An 18347-nucleotide genomic window follows, 5' to 3' on the forward strand; every position below is an offset into this window, starting at 1 on the left:
GCAATTCTGCCTATTTCCCCCTCTTCCCCTGCTTCACATCTGGTGGAAATAGTTGCCTACATATGGGTCAGCACTCAGAGGCTGACTGAGGTCCTGCTGTTATGCACACTTACTCAAGAGTAAGCATCAACCTCCGAGAGCCACATCTGGCTCCCAAGCCACAGTTTGGCCACCCCTGGTTTAAAGTAATTGAGGGCAGAAGCCGCAATCACTTGAAGCCAACGGCGGAGCTCTTGTTCGAATAAGATCTCAAGAGCCCTGCTGGATCAAACCAGCAGTCCGTCTAGCCGTGCATCTTGTCTCATACAGTGGCCGCCTGGTTCCTCTGGACAGCCAACAGGGCATAGAGGCCAAGGCCTTCCCTGATGTTGCCCTTTTGGCTCTGGGGATCAGAGAAACAGTGCCTCGCAGCGTAGTCACCATGGAGCCACCCTCAGTCACCATAGGTAGTAGCCACTGATAGACCTGGTGTCCACGAATCTATCTTAAATCCCCTTTAAAAGCTGTCTATCCCTGTGGCCATCATTACTTCCTCTGGCGGCCAGTTCCATATTTTAATCATTCTGGGTGTCAACAAGAAAATGTGATGGCTATGGATTGAACACCTGGGTGCGGAATACCCTCACGGAAGATAATAGCTCTGTGGCTAGTACAGAGGATATTTATATAGTCCCCGACATTCAATGGACTAATTATGTGGAAGGAAATGGTACAGACATTCCTGAGACTGTCAAGTAGAAGCGTTTAGGAGGATCGAGGTATCAATAATATATAGACTCCCCAGACTGGCGACCATTGCTGGGCAGGCTGAAACGAATTCCGCGAGCCAAGCGCCATGTCGGTGGTGGGGTGTTCTGTCCACGCATCTTCGCTTGCATCCAGGATGGCTGCCGCCGCCGGAAGGTGTCGTCGGACAATGGAGGGAGGCAGGTTTCCAGGATCCAGAGAGAGGGAGACCCGTTCCTCTGTTGTAGCCAAACTAAGGGAAAGTCCCGGGTCACCTCCTGAGAGCCTACCCGGGGCTTTCTTAACCACCCTTTCTGCGATCCTTAACCCGGCCTACCTACCCTGTTGTCACCCGCGCGGCGCGGAGCGAAAGAACGTCTGGAATGTTTGTTTTTTTTGGGGGGGGGGGGGTCTTGCAAGGGGCGCGTGCCAAGGCTGCCCCGGAAGCCCCCCCCCCCCCCCCGCTCAGGGCAGGGCTCGGCCTCTGGGCCTCATCTGTAAAAGGGGGCGAAAACGACCCGCCCGGGCTTCGCAAGTGAAGTGCTTTGGCGTGAAGGCTGCCTGCCGGATCTTGGCCGTGCTGCTGGCCACAACTGGGAAGGGAGGAAGGAAACCTCGCTGGGCGAGTCCCCAGCAGGGCTGCAGAGGAGGCCTCCCTCCCTGCCCGGCGGGCCGGGGCTCGGCGCCGCTGCGAGCAGGCGGGGATCGGCATCCTGAGGGCAGCAGCAGAGCCCGGGCAACCCGCCCCGCGCCTCCAGTTTGGCCTCTGCCCCCCTCCCCCCTTTGCCGCCTCCTTCTGCTCCGCATCTTGGCGGCCATTCCTGTGCGGACGGACTCCTCTCGTGCTCTCCTCAGGAGGCTGGCGCCGTCGCCACTGCAGCCCACGGGAACGAAGTGGGTGGACGCGGGGGGGAGGGGGAGAGAAGAGGTCGCAGGGAGGTGGGGGGGGGCGGGTTACAGTCAAGCGGTTGCTGCTGCTGTCCGAATACGCAGCGCACGCACACATCCCGCCCTTCCTGCGTTCAGACCGACGGCCGGCGTCTTTCTGTGTTTTTCTCCCGAAGGGCGTGTGCTGTGTTGAGTTCCGCAGGCAGGTCTGTGGCCGGTTGCGAAGGCATGCGCTGATTAGAATGAGAAAGGGCCGTCGCGTGGCTCAGCTGGCAGCCCCAGCAGCCAGATGATAGATAAGGCAGCGCGGCGGGCTCCCCCCCCCTCCCTCCCTCCCTCTGCTGGCTGCCTCGCCGCTTCTCTTCTCTTCCCCCTCCGGATCGCCGCTCATCTGCTCGGGCCCTCGCCTCGCTTCTCATCTTCATCACAAAGGCGGGGTGTTTACCTGGGCGCCTAAAACCGACGGGGCGGGCCTTTGTCTCCAGATCTGATTGCTGCGGCCAGCTGCTCTTCCTTCCCAGCCTCTTCTCTGGGCAAATCTGATCGTGGCCCTGCGTGGTCCGGGACAGATTGGAAATCAAGGGGGACGACCTGGGAAGTGGGGCATTGATGCTCCCTTTCTTTCTCTGCCTGGATTTCTCCTGTCGGGTCGGGTTGTGGGCAGTCACTGGGCGGCGGGGCGAGGAAGGCTCGTCTTCCCCTTGCCTCCCTTTCTTTGCCCTCGCAGACTGGGCAGGAGGCGGCTGAGAGGAGTGCAATGAATATTCTCGCGTCGCGTGCCGATGGCTGCCCAGGGAACATCTTCTGCCGGGGCCATGGCCGTGGGCCGCGGGTATTACAAGAGCCACAGAAAACCCAGTGGACCCGCTCAGAACTGCCGCGGCCCTCACCATAGCGCTGGCCGCCCCTGGCCTGCTCTCCAACAGGTTGCCTGCCAGGGTGTCAAAGAAAGGGACTTGCCCGAGCGCCCAGTCTTCCTTGGCCGATTTCCGCTTGCCTGCGGCCCTTCACTCCGCCTAAGGTGTGAACTGGTTGAGAGCAGCCAAGCCACCATCACCTCTGCCTGGCTTGCCTGATCTGCTGGTTCAGCTTCATTTTACACCATTGACTGGAGTTTTAGAGCCTACACAGTTTTTAGGTTGCAGGTGGGGGGGTGGGGGAGTCTTCTGTTTTTGAAGGTTTCTGCAGGAGGGAATAGGACTCACCTCTCCCTGCTTGGCACTTCCCTATTTTTTACTTGAGGAGCCCTTAGAAAAAGATGAACACATCTTGTAGTCTGAAGCTGTACACCCAGATCTAGCCCTAGACTGTCTGGCACCCTAGGCAAGGCTAACTTCTGGTCCCACCCCCCACCCCCCACTGACAACGTCACTGAGTCACATGGGGGGCACCCAATTCAGCACCCTCAGAAGGCTGCTGCCCTAGGCAACTGCCTAGTTTGCCTAGTGGCAGGGACGGCCCTGAGTACAGCCTTTGGGGTTGGCCTGAAAATGTGCATCTCTGCAACTCCTGAGGCAGAACTCTGCTAGTGAGCTCAATGTACTATTAGGAGAATGAACAATCAGAAGTTATGAATCACAATACCAATCATGCCCCATAGGGAAATATTGCCAATCCTAGCAGAATTATTTCTGACTAGGCCTCCTTATCTAAGATCCCTGGCCACCAGCTCTGGATTTCTGGGGCAGCTGGGGAAGGGACATGATGTCCAAGAGGAAACTGAATCATCCTGACTGACATTTTTGTGTCCACCAGCTGACCACCCTCTCATTGGTTGGAGGCGACTTCCTGGTTTCATATAAAGCTTGGCTGCCTCAGGTTATTCCATTAATCCAAGCAGGCCAGGGAAATATGGCAGGCAGGGTAATAGAGGCATGCAGAGGCTAAAAATGCACACACATACACACACACTGCACAATAGGTAGACAGTGAGCCAGTGCCACAAGGAGACATCAGGGGAAGGTCTTGGCTTTTATGTGTTGTTGTTGGCCTTCCAAAGTAATTCGTTGGCACCTTTGAGCAGGAATGCACAGGAATGCAGTTCTAGCTGGCTGAGTGTCCGGGAGTGCAGTCTCATATGCAAATGAGTTCCTGCTGGGCTTTTTCTACAAAAAAAGTCCTGGTTGGCACAGTGTACTGCACAAGATGGACCACTGATCTAATCTTTTTAGGTTCTTAGTGTGAGCCAGCCCTATTGCCCCTGGATAGGGAAAGAGTATAAGTAGAGGCTAAGGCTTCATTCCCCACCTCCCAGCATTATAGACACAGCAAACCAGGCAAAATGCAAAAGATAAATTATGGTGATGAAGCATCAGAACATCTATGTGACAGAGAACTGCTGATTCTAGATCTGAGATCTCTCTGCATAAAAGAACCAAGCAGCCACATTTCTCCTACTGCAATTCTTCCCCACCAGCTATTAGCCCCAGAAGGGGCTTTAAAATGAGAACTTGAGTGCATAAGGTCAAGGAAGTCAAACCCTGCCCCTTTCTGTATCTGAGTCTGAGGATTGGAGTTTTCTCAGTTCAGGAAGCCAGATGTGCTGGGACAAAGAAAAGTAACACTCCAGGGGAGGAATGGCTTAGCTCTTTTCACACCCCCATGCCTACAGAATAAGAGTGCTTGCTTCTATCTGCCTGAACCTGTGGAGAGACAATCCCATGGGTGAGGAGTACAATCTCTCAGCATGTCATCTGCACTGATGACGTTACATCTGGAGAAACTGAAGCCAACTATTGACTTCCTAATAAATTCTTTAGATCCAATATTAAACAATTTAAAAGGATGCTACTGCAAATCCGACATTTTTTTGTACACATACAGTTTGGAACCCTCATTTGTACTCAAAAATTTCTAAATACAGATTAGTGACTTGTTCACACAAGTGATATATAAATGCTTTTTGTGCTTTCTTTACTGTGACTCTTACATTCACATAGGCTAGGATATATACTTCTATCACCTTTCCAGTAAAGCTTGCAAGACAGCATAGAATTTAAAACTCTAGCTTGGTTGTCTTGCACTCACACATACACACAAACAATGCTAGAGAAATCTGAAGGCAATTTTATTGGAATGTGGAAGAATGCCTTTAGTCTGCTGAACCAAAAAGACAAAGTCATTTTTAATATTTAACACCAAAGCTTCTTTGATATAATCTCAAAGTATGCGCATGCATGTTTTAATATTATTAAAGTGGTATACAAAACACTGAATATACATTTGTAGATAATATATTGATGTTACAGATTAAACAAAAATTCAAAATGCTTGGGTACTTTATGATTTAAATGGTTCAGGACTGAGGCATGACATGATTTTGAAAAATACCTTCCAAAAAAAATAGACAATTTAAGTAACATTTGTCTTTCATTTAGGTGTCCTGCAAACAGTGGTTTGTGGCAGCTTTTAACACTTTTATCTGCAATAAAACAATTTATGTTTTCCCTTAAGTATTCATTTTAACTTCACATCACTAGCTATTATGATTGGTAGGGCAAAGCAATATTGGGAGATGGGAGTTACTCTTGACACAAAACAAAACTGAGCAGAATTTTGCACAAAGCAAGGAGAACAGGATTAGAACAACAAAAGGACCAGCCATTCATTGCTTACAGAATACCATGATGTCATGAGATATGTTAACCAATAACATGCAATGGGGCCTGATCTCTCACCCATTTGAATCTGTAGTACACACAGTAATTATCATGATGCAATGCCCAGCATTTTCTAGGAGCATTTCACTCCTGGGAATATCTGCTCAGTTCTTTTTTGATCTAGAGCATTGATTATAATTTGGAGTTAAAATGATCTAATAGAGAAAACTTTTAGATAGGATCCTTACTGCTCACTTAGAAGTAATTCCTATTAAATTCAGTGAGACTTTGTCATGACCCAGATGGGGGTGCCACCTGATGCTGCCACCACTCTGGATTTATGGTCCCTTGGGAAGGACCAGAGTACCCTCCCAAGCCCAACCAAAAATGCCCCTTTTAGCCAAGAAACGCAGGTGTGATGACCCAGCAGAGAACAATCAAAAGATAAAGGTTTATTAATACAGGGATGGGTATTTAAACAAGGCAAGGTGCTTAATAGATACAACAGTGTATAAAGGAAAAAGAAAATAAACCCTAACGTGGCTACCTGTACTTCCCCGTGCCTGTTAATCATCAGGGCCCACAGCCCTTTTCCCCAGGCCGACTGCCTGTGACTCACTCTACCTTTTGAGTGAGGGATCCTTCTCTCAGCCACAGACTGTCCTCCCAGCCTGACTCCGTTCCACAGCCTACAAAGTTTATGTAGCAATTCCCTCACATAATCCCTGGACACTGATTGGTTACAGTGGGTGCCACACATTGTGGGGATTGTAGGCTGAGTCTGCTTTCTACTCCCACGCTGGTCTTTAGGCCCAGGCCTCCCTAGGCTTTGTGACCCAGTCCTGCACAGATCATGACACCCGCCCCCCCACCAGACCAAATCATGGGGTCCAGCCATCAGGAACCCCATTGATGAGGGCTGCATACCAGTGATCTGTGTGGTTCTGCCATTTACAAATATTCAAACTATATACAACAGCAAAACAATATTCTGATTAACATTAAAGAGAATACAGTATCAGGTTATTTTCATTTGCAAGTCCTCAGGGACAAAGCATTAGCAACCTTGTTCTTGGATCCTGCAATGTGCTCCACCCTAAAGTCAAAGTCTTGCATTTTCTTTTTTTTTCTCTCCCATTAAGTGCGTAACAAGTTTCCCAGAACCTTTTCTAGGAATTGCTCGCATGAGTCCCACCACCCATCCATCCACCTTATGTGGTTGAGCTGCCAATGCAGCATTTGCCTCCTCCTGGCAAGAATAAGTCACGAAACATTTTGTTTGTGGATCTCTCACCACCACAAAGTCAGTGAGTGTGCCCCAGGGTTCAAAATGTTCCCTCAAACTGTCATCGGTAGTCTTAAAACTCAGGCTACCAACAAACAGTTTCCTCAACGGCTTTGGTTCCTTAGAATGGTGTCCCTGTGAAAACTTCTGTTCTTCCTCTGGATTGGCCTCATTTTCTGACACTGAAGCACAAATTTAGCCAAATCTTCCCCTATAAACATAGCTACAGGGGTGTGGTCATACAAGGCAACCTTCCACAATCCACTCCAGCCTTCATAGCTGATTGGTAGCTGGGCCACAGGGAGCATGATCCCTTCTGCTTCATGAAGACGCCTCACCCACCTCTCTTCTCCTGGGAGGAGGTACTTTGGATCAATTAGAGAGCAATGCACAGTGGTCAAGAGGGAACTGGTATCTCGCCAGGCAGCTACTTCTTGACCATCCACTAGGACCTTCTTCCTGTGACACTGGGGAATATACTCTGGATCAGATTCTGGAGGAGCAGCTTAGTTGGTTTCTGGCATCATGTGGTGCATGCTGGTCCCATCTTTAGGGCACTGCTTCCGGATATGGCCTAGTTGGTTGCAGGCAAAACACCGGGGCACTTTCCTCTCTTTTCGTGGTGACTTCAGGATTGGAGATAACATTCCGCTGCAATTGTGGCAGCTCTCCTTTCACCTCTGACGGCTTACTGGACTGAAGTGGGGACTTAGGAGACTTCCTCTTACCCCAGTCACGATGAGCACTGTACCTCTGCCCTCCGTAGGCTTCAGCCAGTCGTTCGGCCCACTGTCCGGCTTCCTGGAGAGTGGAAGGACTCTTGTCCATCAGGGGGCATCTAATATGCTCTGGCAGAAGAGTCAGGAACTGATTGATGCACATCAGGGCCTTGATGTCATCCATGGTCTTGGCCTTCGCAACCTCTACCCATAAGTCATAAGCTCTTCCCAGCCTATACATCAACTGTAGGTAGGGCTTTTTACCCTCCAGCCTGATCTCCCTAAAGCGCTTCCGGGCCCCTTCTTTGGTGAACCCCACTCTCTTATGCACTCTTTGTTTGAAGAGTTTGTAATTGGTCCTCTCTTCACCTACCATCTGGCCAGACATGGAAGCCAGGACTCCACACAGCTGTGGTCTCAGCTGCTCCATGTACTGTTTTTCAAGAACCTTATAGTCTATACAGACCTGTTCAAAGTTCTGCAGGAAAGTCTTGAGGTCATCCCCTTCCTTGTAGAGAGGATATTTTCTTCTATCCCCTTGGACAGCAGCATCTGGAGGAAGTGAAGGTGGTTCATTTCCCAACTTGGGCATTTCAAGCTCATGCACTATCCTCATTCTCTCCAGCTCTCTCTGGGCTACCTTGTCTCTCTCTTTCTCTTCTGCTTGAATTTTGGCCATCTGTAGCTGGTGTTCTCTCTCCGCCTGTCTCTCTTCCAGCTCCCTCTTGGCTGCATTCTCTCTCTCCTCTTTCTCAAGTTCCATCTGCTTAATTTGCAGCTGGAGACGCAAGACCTCTCCACTTGGGGTTGCCATTCCTCCATCTGATGCCTTCTCCTCAGACATCTGACCAGCAACTCCTGCTCAGCTCTTGCTTCTAAGCACAGGGGTGTCCTCCGGCTTCTGTCTCCCAAAACGGAGGAACATGCACTGCCTAACTCTAGCCTCTCTGTCCAGTTGACTCGATAGCTAGAAATAAATAAAACCCCTTTACCACACTGTTATTAGACCCTTTTTCTGGCACCTTAAAAAAATGTGGCTTCCTTAAGCCAGACAAAGGAGAGAGAAATTTTTTCCCCCAGAAAAATAGATCAATTATGCTGTGCTTCTCCAGGTCAAATCTGGCACATTCCACCACTAAAAGCCACCATGTCATGACCCAGATGGGGGTGCCACCTGATGCTGCCACCACTCTGGATTTATGGTCCCTTGGGAAGGACCAGAGTACCCTCCCAAGCCCAACCAAAAATGCCCTTTAGCCGAGAAACACAGGTGTGATGACCCAGCAGAGAACATTCAAAAGAGTAGGGACACAGCCAGGATTTTTAGGGTGCAGGCTTTTGAAAAATTCAGGGGGCACACAAATTTTTTTAAAGCCCCCTGACCTAAAAAGGTGGGGCCTGCAGGCTGAGTCTTCCTGCTTTCACAGCTGGCTGGCTGTGAGAAACATAAAGACCTATAACCTCTTGCTCTCCTGTTCTGTTTGGCTGAACAGGAGGGGAGAGAGAGAGGTGGTGCCAGCATGAAGACCCGCCACAGTAACCTCTTGCCCTTCCTTTCTGTTACATCAGGTTGGGGGTCTTGAGTTTAGAGTCTTCACAATTAGTCAGGGCAGGGGTCCCAGAGGTCCCCTAGTAGCTACAGGCCTGCCTGTGGGCCTTTGCACTTGTGTCTTGTCCAGGGCTTTTTTAGTAGAAAAGGCACAGCAAGGACTCATTGGCATATTAGGCCACACCCTCTGACATCACCATTGTTTCACATAGGGATTTTTTGTAGAAAAAGCCCAGCAGGAACTCATTTGCATATTTGGCCACGCCTCCTGTGTATTCCTGTTATTATTATTATTTTTTTAAAAAGCCCTGGTGGTGTCAACTGGGCACGAAGCAACTCTATGCATTTAGTTAGCAAGCCAGTACAACTTCCAGTTGGCTACCAGTCTGGATTGCAAACAAAGTATCTTCAGTTGTTTGGCACAATTGGCACTCCAATCCACACGAGACATTGTGAGTGTGCGTTGGGCCATGGGTGAGTTCTATTGCCTCACCAGAGTTAGGGTTGCCAACTTCCTGGATAAAAAAATCCTGCTCCCTTAATAGAGGCTTAACAAGATGTTGTTTATTGTTATTTATTTACATCATTTATAGTCTGCCTTTCTCACTGAAACTCAAAGTGGATTACATAGTGTACATCAAGTACAATCAACAGGATGGGATATCAAATAAAGAAAACAACAGGATTTGGACTACTGAAATCTGAAAATAAGCTGAAATCCAAAACAGAGCTGAAAAAAGGCTTAAACAAAATATAAGCATTTAAATGTAACACTTTAAATAGTGTAGTACTACAGCAGATGTTATTTATCTCTTTGCCATGGAAAGCTTCACCTCCCCCTTTCCACACATTACCTCTCAGGCACAGGGCAATTTTCCCCTCAATGTTGTTGGCAATCTTATCAGTGTTACATTTAAACCAAGCCTTACTTCCAACTAGGTGTACATAAGTCTGCAGTCTTAACTTCCAAGTAAAAGTGTTTAGGACAGGGATGTCAAACATATGGCCTGTGACATGGATTCAGCCCACGCAGGGCTCAAATCCATCCCCTGAGCAACTTTCTTCTCCTGCTTCCTTTTCCAGGACTGCTACTGCAGCCACACCATAGCTTGCTTCCCCCAACCCCCGGCTCTCTCAGTGGTTCTTTGCTTCCTACCTCTTGTTTCCCTTCCATCTCTCTCCCTCTCTTTCACATACACAAACACAAACCTCTGTGGCTGCTTCCTGCTTTCTGAGGGAGAGACACCTAAACAAGCTCCCCCCCACCACACACACAGCTTCTGCCTTCTTCTGTGAGGCTGCTCCTCCTGTTTGGGGGATAAAGAGAGAAGGAGGAAAGAGAGAGAGAGAGAAAGTTGGAGTCCCACGGCAAGACCAGCAACATTTTCACCAGGTATAAACTTTTGTGTGCAAGTACACTTCTTGGAAGGGACAGAGGGTTGGTGGATTCTTCTGACAAGCACAATGTGAAGAAATTATTTTGGCTTATTCTGAAAAGTTGTTGTGTTTTTTTAAAAAAAAGATTAGACTAATTTTCCACTAACCTTACACCGCTCTCACGTTCCTCTTCTCACTGAGGCTTCCTTCTGATTTCACACTATCTGTCCCGGGACTGCAAATAATGTTGGTGTTTTCATGCAGTAAACAGAAACCTCTAAAAACCAGTTTGTTTGCTGTGCAAAAATGCTGTTACTTGCAGCCCCAGGGCAGATAGTATGAAATCGGAAGGAAGCCCCGCTGAGAAGAGGAACAGAGCGACATAAGGTGAGTACGAAATCGGTCTTAGACTTCTCAGTCCCGAACTGAGCCACCTGGTGGGAAGGGCGGGATACAAATTACAAATAAATAAATAAATTTATTTCCTTTAAAAAAGACTGTAATTAAAACACTTGGATTGGTCCTTATATCTTGAAATGATTTCAGATTGTAAATGATAATAACACACATTGGTAATGAGACAGGAAACCAAGGTCTCAATTTAGTCCTGGAGGAGGCATTGTCTTGAGCTTTGTTATCAATTGTGATTCAGCAGTCTCTCTAATCTCTCTTTGAAATTCCTTTGTAAGAGCACTGCTACTCTTAGGTCAGCAACTGAATATTATGGTTTCTAATAGTAGACATGTCCATTGATTCTTTGCATCCTCCTGGACTGAATCCTCCTGGATGGGATTGAGACCTATGTTTCATGTCTCATTACTCATGCTGGTATCTCCATGCCTACTATCCCTCTGAATTCACATCTAATACAATCAAGCCAACTATTGCCATTCAACATCTGAAATAACCTTTATAAAGTTTATACCCCTGGTACCTCGTGTTACATTTTATGGCATGCATGGCCCAGTCCAACAAAGTAACATTTATGTCAGATCTGACCCTCATAACAAATGAGTTTGACACCTCTGTTTTAGGCTATTTGCCAACAATATTCAGGCCCAACAACATAGGATAAAATTGAACCAACAAGGAAGGCATGCAGCCTGATCCTACACTTGTTTCCATTTGGGAATAAATCCCATTTACTTTGTTGAAGCATGCACAGGCTTTTAGCTCTGGAATCTGCAAGGGCTGAACACCTGGACTGAGCCACAAAAATGTGCAAGTAAATAAGTTTATCTGATCATACGCAGAGTGTCTTTCCTCCAATACTGAGGAGAAATCCTAAGCATGTCTACTCAGATGTAAGTAACATTTTAATCAGTGAGGCTTCCTCTCAGGAAACTGTTCTCTGAATCACTTTCACTAATCTTCATGCATCCGAGTTAGTACCTGTAGATTAGGGTATCTGGCTAGCAACTGGGCACCAGATAGTAATCCATATCCTAAACTAAAATGAGTGAGGCAAAGGTCATTTAAAAAAAACCAAACTTGTTATTCAACCTTTGTCAATTATTTTATGGCAAATCATAATTGCTGTGAATTTTCTCATTTAAGAATTTAAAAAACACAGTAGAGAAAAATAAATGTCCTTGTTTCTACTCTGAATCATACTTCAAGGCAGCTTAGTAAGCAGTAAGAATGTCATTCTTAACTATGCTTACAGCATTAATATGCTTAAGCAATAATCTTATCCCACATATTCATTTCAGTGTATATAGTATAATCTGTTTCATGAATTTAACCTGTTGTCCCAAACTTCTCTATCCTGCATGCATTTATTCAAAAGTAAGTCCCACAAAATCCAGTATAGTTACTTTCAAAAAAGTGTACTTAGAAAGAGCTACATTTTGCTGTTTGTTTTCTACCTTTGCTCTTGAAAATTTGTCGAACCTCCAAACCTTTTTTAAAAAAAATCTTCTGAAACAAAATTTTAAAAGCCACTTCTTTGCAGAAGGTGATTATGGAAAGAAGGATTTGGGGATGAGGCGGATCACCTCTTTTGGAGCAGGCGCTCCTTTTTTCTGTGAGCATCTGCCTGGGGGAGAACAGATGTGGGCACCTGCGGTGACAGGCCGCATATGTTCCATCCTATTCACAGGCATTCAGACGTGGCTACAATGGTAAGCCTTTGTGTACGCAAAGTCACTAAATATATTAATCTGTGTTCCCCAGAGCATTGCTCTGTTTAATTTTTTCGCAAGCAATAACATTTGATCTAATCCTCCAATTGGCTCCCCATCGTGCTGCCTTCCCACCCCCCACGCCCAAATATGTGAAGTTATTCAGGCTTCCACCTGTTGCCTATGGGACTGAAGGAGGTTATGTGATCATCAGGCAGCTTCAAAGAGGAACGCATCCCTTAAGTGTGGTGCCTGTGAGAGCAATGACCCAAAGAAGGTATTTTTAAAACGTGGTTATCATATGTAATCCATTGTGGAAGAAAAAGCTTCCCAAAGAAGGCACCATGCCCTTCTTTACACAACTACCGCAAGGCCAGGAGGACAATGGTAAGGGAACAAAGCACAGCCATGGCTGCACCTTTTCTGCCTTTTGCAAATGATCACGAAAGTTCCCATGTGAGGCTTTGTTTATTAAACTCTAGTGCTTATTAGAAACACCGGTCAATAGGCCAAGCAGCCAAAAGGTAACATAAATCTCAGATGTAAGACTTCGATTTTGGGGACAATTTTGTTGCAGGACTCTTTTCTCTTATCATCGCTTCTTCTGTTTTGATTTGTTTTCAGTCACAATACATCCTTTAGTCCCATTGTAGCAGGCACAATGCCCATGGATATCAGTCTGTGAATGAAGACAGAAGCAGTTTAAACAAACCAGCCTCTTTCTTTCCTCTCTGCCCATTGTAATATGAATGAGTCTTCTGCATTCTGCTGCTAGGAAACCATCTTTTTAAAGCCCAGCTCCAAGAAAGGGACACAGAAAAAAGAACACCAATAAAAAAGCAAAAATAGAAGGGGAGCATGTTGGAAAGGTGGGGATTATTTAAACAAATATTTTTAAAGGCAAGTTTAAATTTGCAACGATTGGAAAGCTTGTTTGGCTTCAGAATATGATCCCTTGATATTGCTCTTTGTGAATAACTATAAACACAAGAATTTTTTTTAAAAGAAACTAGTTTCATACATTTTATGCATAAAATTATGTAGTATTTATAGGCCTTAAGCGAAGCGAAGTGTAATTGCACGCAATATTCCTTTTAAGTAGGGATGAAAAGACAAATCTTTCCAATGGGACTATAATCTAGTCACCCTGGTTTACGGAATCAAAACGAAGACAAAAAACCACTGGAAAACACTGATATGAAACGTATTGAGAAGAAAATTGTAAGGGAAAGAACAAGAAGCAGAGCAGGCTCGATAGCAAAACAAGAACCTCGTTTTGTTGTTGTACGCAAAAAGAGATGTTTATGCTAATCAACGTTACTCTCAGAGGAGGAGGTCTAAACTAAAATTCGTATGTGCTACACGTAGAATGCGTCCAAGGGCGGCTGTGTTTGCTTGTCTCTGCCTTGTGCAATTTATCTGTCGTATCTGCACTGTCGCCCCGCTCTGAGAGCTTGGAAGGCGCCGGGAAGGATGCTCCGCCAGCTGGTGGAATGATCACGTGACTAAGTCGGTACTTGCCTAGTCCGTGAAAAAAGTGAGGTCGTGAAACACCTCATGAGCAGACAGCGCACGCGCAATGTCACGTTCCGTCAGCGCCCCTCCCTTAAATAAAGAGATATTTTTAAAAAGCTTCCATACAGACTTTTCACTTCCGGTTCTAATTGCACTATTCAATGCGCGAAGGAACAAGGGTGGGAATATATATGACAGTGTAAAGCTTTAGATAAAATAGGAGGATTAGAGGCTTCTTTTAGCTGTAGTGTTTGAAATGAAAAATTCCACTCGAAAAAGTGTAGTAATGGATTTAAAATATCGCTATCCCACATTTCTGTATGCCAGACAATCCGATTCAAAACACCACAATTTCTCCAAGAAAAACAAAAACCATATTAATCTACTGCCAACGTTAGCTCATTCTCCACCCTCATTGTATTCCTATGATCCATCCTTCCTCCCAGGAATCAGGGTTTTCTTCCCGGCCCAGCTTTATCCTGGCGACAACCCTGTGAGGTAGGGAAGGTAGAGAGAGGGCTACTCGGAAAACTAGCGTTTGAATCCGAGTCTCCCTAATTCTAGTCTGATAGAGTAGCCATTGCGCCACACAAATTCTGTCACTGGCTTTTTGAATAAAATCCTGGGGATTTGAAGAAGGAAAACGTTGTAAAGGCTGCTAGTGAAACAAAGTAGGAGTCCAGAAGCACCTTTAAGACCAACAAAGTTTTATTCAGAATGCAAGCTTTCGTATGCCTGCATACTTCTTCAGATGAGGGGATGGAGTACTGTTAGTGAGTGAGAAGACACCAAAATCAAATCTCTTATTCAGTAGATGCCTTTTTTAAACTCACAATAAATATTACCAAGCCATTTTAGAAAAAATCCAGTTTCTTAGAATTTAAAACATTTGTTTCAAGTTTTACTTCCCCCAGTAGGGAACCCAAGCCTTTGACAACAAAGTTCTCCTCTTCCTCCAATTTATCGTTGCAAAAAAGAACAGCACAAAGTAGGATGGACTGAGAGATGGTCCATGCAGCTTCCCTGGAGATCAAATTGGGGATTTGAACCTAAAACTCCCTGATTCTAGTCCATCTGGCCCCTGAACCATGTGGACACTCTCTTCTTTCCGTTGGTGTGATTGGACAAAGAGGTAAATAAAAGTAGAATTTGTAGAAAGGAAAGGTCCCCTGTGCAAGCACCAGTTGTTTCTGACTCTGTAACCAGGCAGCTAAAAGACACAGGGAAAGAGGACATATTTGGGGTCAGAAAATGGAAAGGGCTTGTTGACTGTTAACAGTTCCGAGACCTGCCAGAACTGAAGTGAATGTAGCCAAAAACAACTGCATCAAAGAAAACAACCACTTATAACAAAAATTGCAAAATTTCTATATTAAAGATGTAAATGCGTCTTCAGATTCATTCATAAGCAATAACATAGATCAAGAACAAAGTCCCGTGCGGAAAGGTAATATTTCATACGATGACTCCAAGACAATTTCAAAGTCTTTGCAGAGTGGTCCTACTCCAAAACAAATCACAAACAGTGTCCTTCCTTGTCCACTTCAGAAGGAAAAAATTCTGCCTTCACGCAATCACCGACTTAAATTGCGTTCCGCTGCGTTGCTGCTTCTTCAAGAGCCAACTTGCAAAGTCCTCAGACTGTCTTCTCTTGCAAGCCCATCTTGAATACTTTGGCTAAGAGAAGACAGTCTGAGGTCTTTGCAAGTTGGCTCTTGAAGAAGCTGCTATGCAGCGGAACGCTATTTAAGTCGGTGATTGCGTGAAGGCAAAACTTTCTCGCCATTGATTTTTCTATCAGAACTGATGTGAAGGCTTGATTTCTTTTGCAGAAGTGCTGACCAAGATGAAGAAGACTGCAGCTTTATACCCTGCCCTTTTCTCTGAATCAGAGACTCAGAGCGGTCACCTTCCCACCCCCCAACAGACACCATGTGAAGTAGATGGGGCTGAGAGGGCTCTTACAGCAGCTGCTCTTTCCAGAACAACTGCAATAGCTATGGCTAACCCAAGGTCATTCCAGCAGCTGTAAGTGAGGAGTGGGGAATCAAACCTGGTTCTCACAGATAAGAGTCTGCACACTTAACAACTACACCAAACTCCAAGGGTTTATTGGAATATGCTTTGACAGTTTGGAGAAGTCTCCTTACTTTTAAAGGGAAAGCTGGTGAAATAGAAATTTCACACAGCTGAGTCTCCAAGGTGTGAGGGACCTGTTGAATTTCATTAAAGGCCTGGATTTAAGATCGCCTTGGGAAATACCTGGAGATTTGGGAGCAGTGCTAGGGAAGGGTTTGGGGAGAAGGACATCTGATGCCACAGAGTCCATCCTCTGAAACTGCTGTTTCCTTTAGGGAAACGGATCTCCCTAAAAATCAATTGTAATTAATTGCAGGAGAACACCAGGTTCCATCTGGAGGTTGGCAATCTTGAATAAACAACGTACCTTTGCTTTCTGCTGTTCCGGCTAGAGGCTCTGGTACTTTCCGAGCCCTGCTACAAAAAACTGAGGCTGCACCGCTGGGCCTTAAACACCTAGCTGTCAGTCAGATAGAGTGACGTTCAACAAGTAAAAACTCATAATTGCATCGCCATGTTCTATGCCTCAGTTAAATTAAAAGCGTTGCCTTTAGTGTCACCGTTATCTAGCTTCTTTTTTAAAATGTAAAAGCCATGGTTATTTTAAGCCTTTGCCACGAAATGGAGACCCTAATCTCGTTTTCTTTTTCGGGTTTTCGTATTCATTCCCATGCATTCATTGCTTGCCCCGCACATGAATATCATGAACTGCAGCTGGGAGCCGGAAGTTTAACTAGAAAACCAAGACGACCGTGCCTCCGTATGACGTTATGCCAAGCGAAACCGGAGCGGCCGTTCGAGCGGGTTAGTGATTGTATTGTACAGAGGGTGGCAGGGTGTCTTCTGGGCCTGGCGTAGCTCCTTAAGCAAACAGACGGCGAGCCACAGCCAGCAAGGCCAGGCTCAGTTTAATGCTGCTTCTCCCCTTCACGCTCTGCGCCGCATAGAGGAGGGAAGTGGGTCGCAAACAGTCTGAATCTGCCTAGTGGTAGAAGGCCCAATTTCTTCCCTACCAAAGCCGGAAGACGCTGAGGAGCGATCGCTTCTACTCCTTAAACGGGTTCTGTGTACCAGACGCCAGTCATAGGCTTGGCGACAAGCAGGGCTGCTTAACAGGCCTGGAAGTGGCCTTTCCCTTGAATGGACACGCTAAGTGAGCGGCAGCGGAAACTTTACATAGCAGAGGTGTAAATAACATCCCACTAAGCCTCTGTGGAAGGGTTAGGGCGTTTTTACTGCAGGTGGATTTACCTCATACTCAATTTTCTGGGTTATTGCTCCCCTCCCCCTCAATTTTCCCATTTCCCTGCAAATACTTTATTCCTCTTATTTCCCTACATGGCATTAAAATGTAAGGAGGTTGATAATACTGTAGATATTGGCTGATGATTTATTTTTCAGTCCTTCAACAGGCCATATGCAAATATATGATATGTCATTTCTGCGGAATGGAATACTGCCATTGGAGTGTTATTTGTTTAGGCTCTTTCTGTATTGCCTCATCAGAGCCATGCTTGAGGTGGCTTAGAATTAAAATGTGACAATATAAAGAAACCATTAAATAAAGCCTATGGGCATAAATAGCATTAACAGTTTCTATAAAACAGAAGCTGACCATGTAAAAGCTAGTAAAAAGAAGAGATTGGATTTATACCCCACCCTTCCAGGCCCATATCCACAGGGGATCTGTGGGGGCACTGCCCTCCAACTCCCAGGGGGCCCTCTGGGGTGCAGTCTGCTTCCCCCCTCCTTTTTTTTGCCATGGCTGAGCTGGCAAAGCAGCAGCAGCAGCAGCAACGAGCTGGGAGAGCTGAACAGGGCACAGTGCACTGCAGCAGCAAAAGCAGCAGGCCAAGAGGATGCAGGCAGATGAGCGGGAGGTGGAGGAAGTTGCATGGAATGGGCAGGGGGGGGGGAGACAGCTGGAGGTGCTGGCTGCAAAATGCCAGGGTGGGGAAGAGCGTGGAAGGAAACCCCCCCCCCCCGCTTGCATGCAAGGTGCAGTCCCTTCTTGATTCCAAAGTTTTAGGGTTAGCTGTTCCAACTTGGCCGCTTTCAGAGCCTCCAGCTTTTGCCCGTACTCCAGAAAGCTGAGAAGTGGCAAGCCCTGCTGTGGATGGGAAAGAGTGCCCCCAGGCCCCAACTTTTAAAAAAGTCCCCAACTTCTAAAATCCTGGCTACAGCCCTGCACCCTCCACTTGGAGTCTCAGAGCTGCTTACAATCTCCTTTCCTTTCCCCGCCCCACAACAGACACCCTGTAAGGTAGGTGGGGCTGAGAGAGCTCTGAGAGAACTACTCTTGAGAGAGTAGCTCTTTTAAAAATAGTGACTGACCCAAGGTCATTCAACAGGTGCATATGGAGGAGTGGGGAATCAAATCTGGTTCTCCCAGAAAAGAGTCCATGCACTTAACACTACACCAAACTCCAAATTAAAAGCCTGGGTAAAAATATGTGTTTTGGCCTGGTACCTAAAGAAAGTAAAGTA

At 46.4% G+C, this 18347-nt stretch overlaps 1 protein-coding gene across 2 annotated transcripts in view; it reads left to right on the top strand.

The window, feature by feature from the left end:
• Positions 1-16302: 16302 nt before the first annotated feature.
• FAM120B (family with sequence similarity 120 member B) overlaps positions 16303-18347 on the top strand; it is an 84816-nt gene continuing 82771 nt past the window's right edge. Inside the window, exon 1 of one of the 2 annotated variants that reach the window (XM_060242632.1) lies at positions 16303-16664. The gene's annotated coding sequence lies outside the window, so the exon portion shown is untranslated. The remainder of the gene's footprint in view (positions 16665-18347) is intronic. The other variant, XM_060242642.1, reaches the window with a different exon arrangement.

This window comes from Heteronotia binoei, chromosome 1 (genome assembly GCF_032191835.1).
Source record: "Heteronotia binoei isolate CCM8104 ecotype False Entrance Well chromosome 1, APGP_CSIRO_Hbin_v1, whole genome shotgun sequence".
NCBI lineage: Eukaryota > Metazoa > Chordata > Lepidosauria > Squamata > Gekkonidae > Heteronotia > Heteronotia binoei.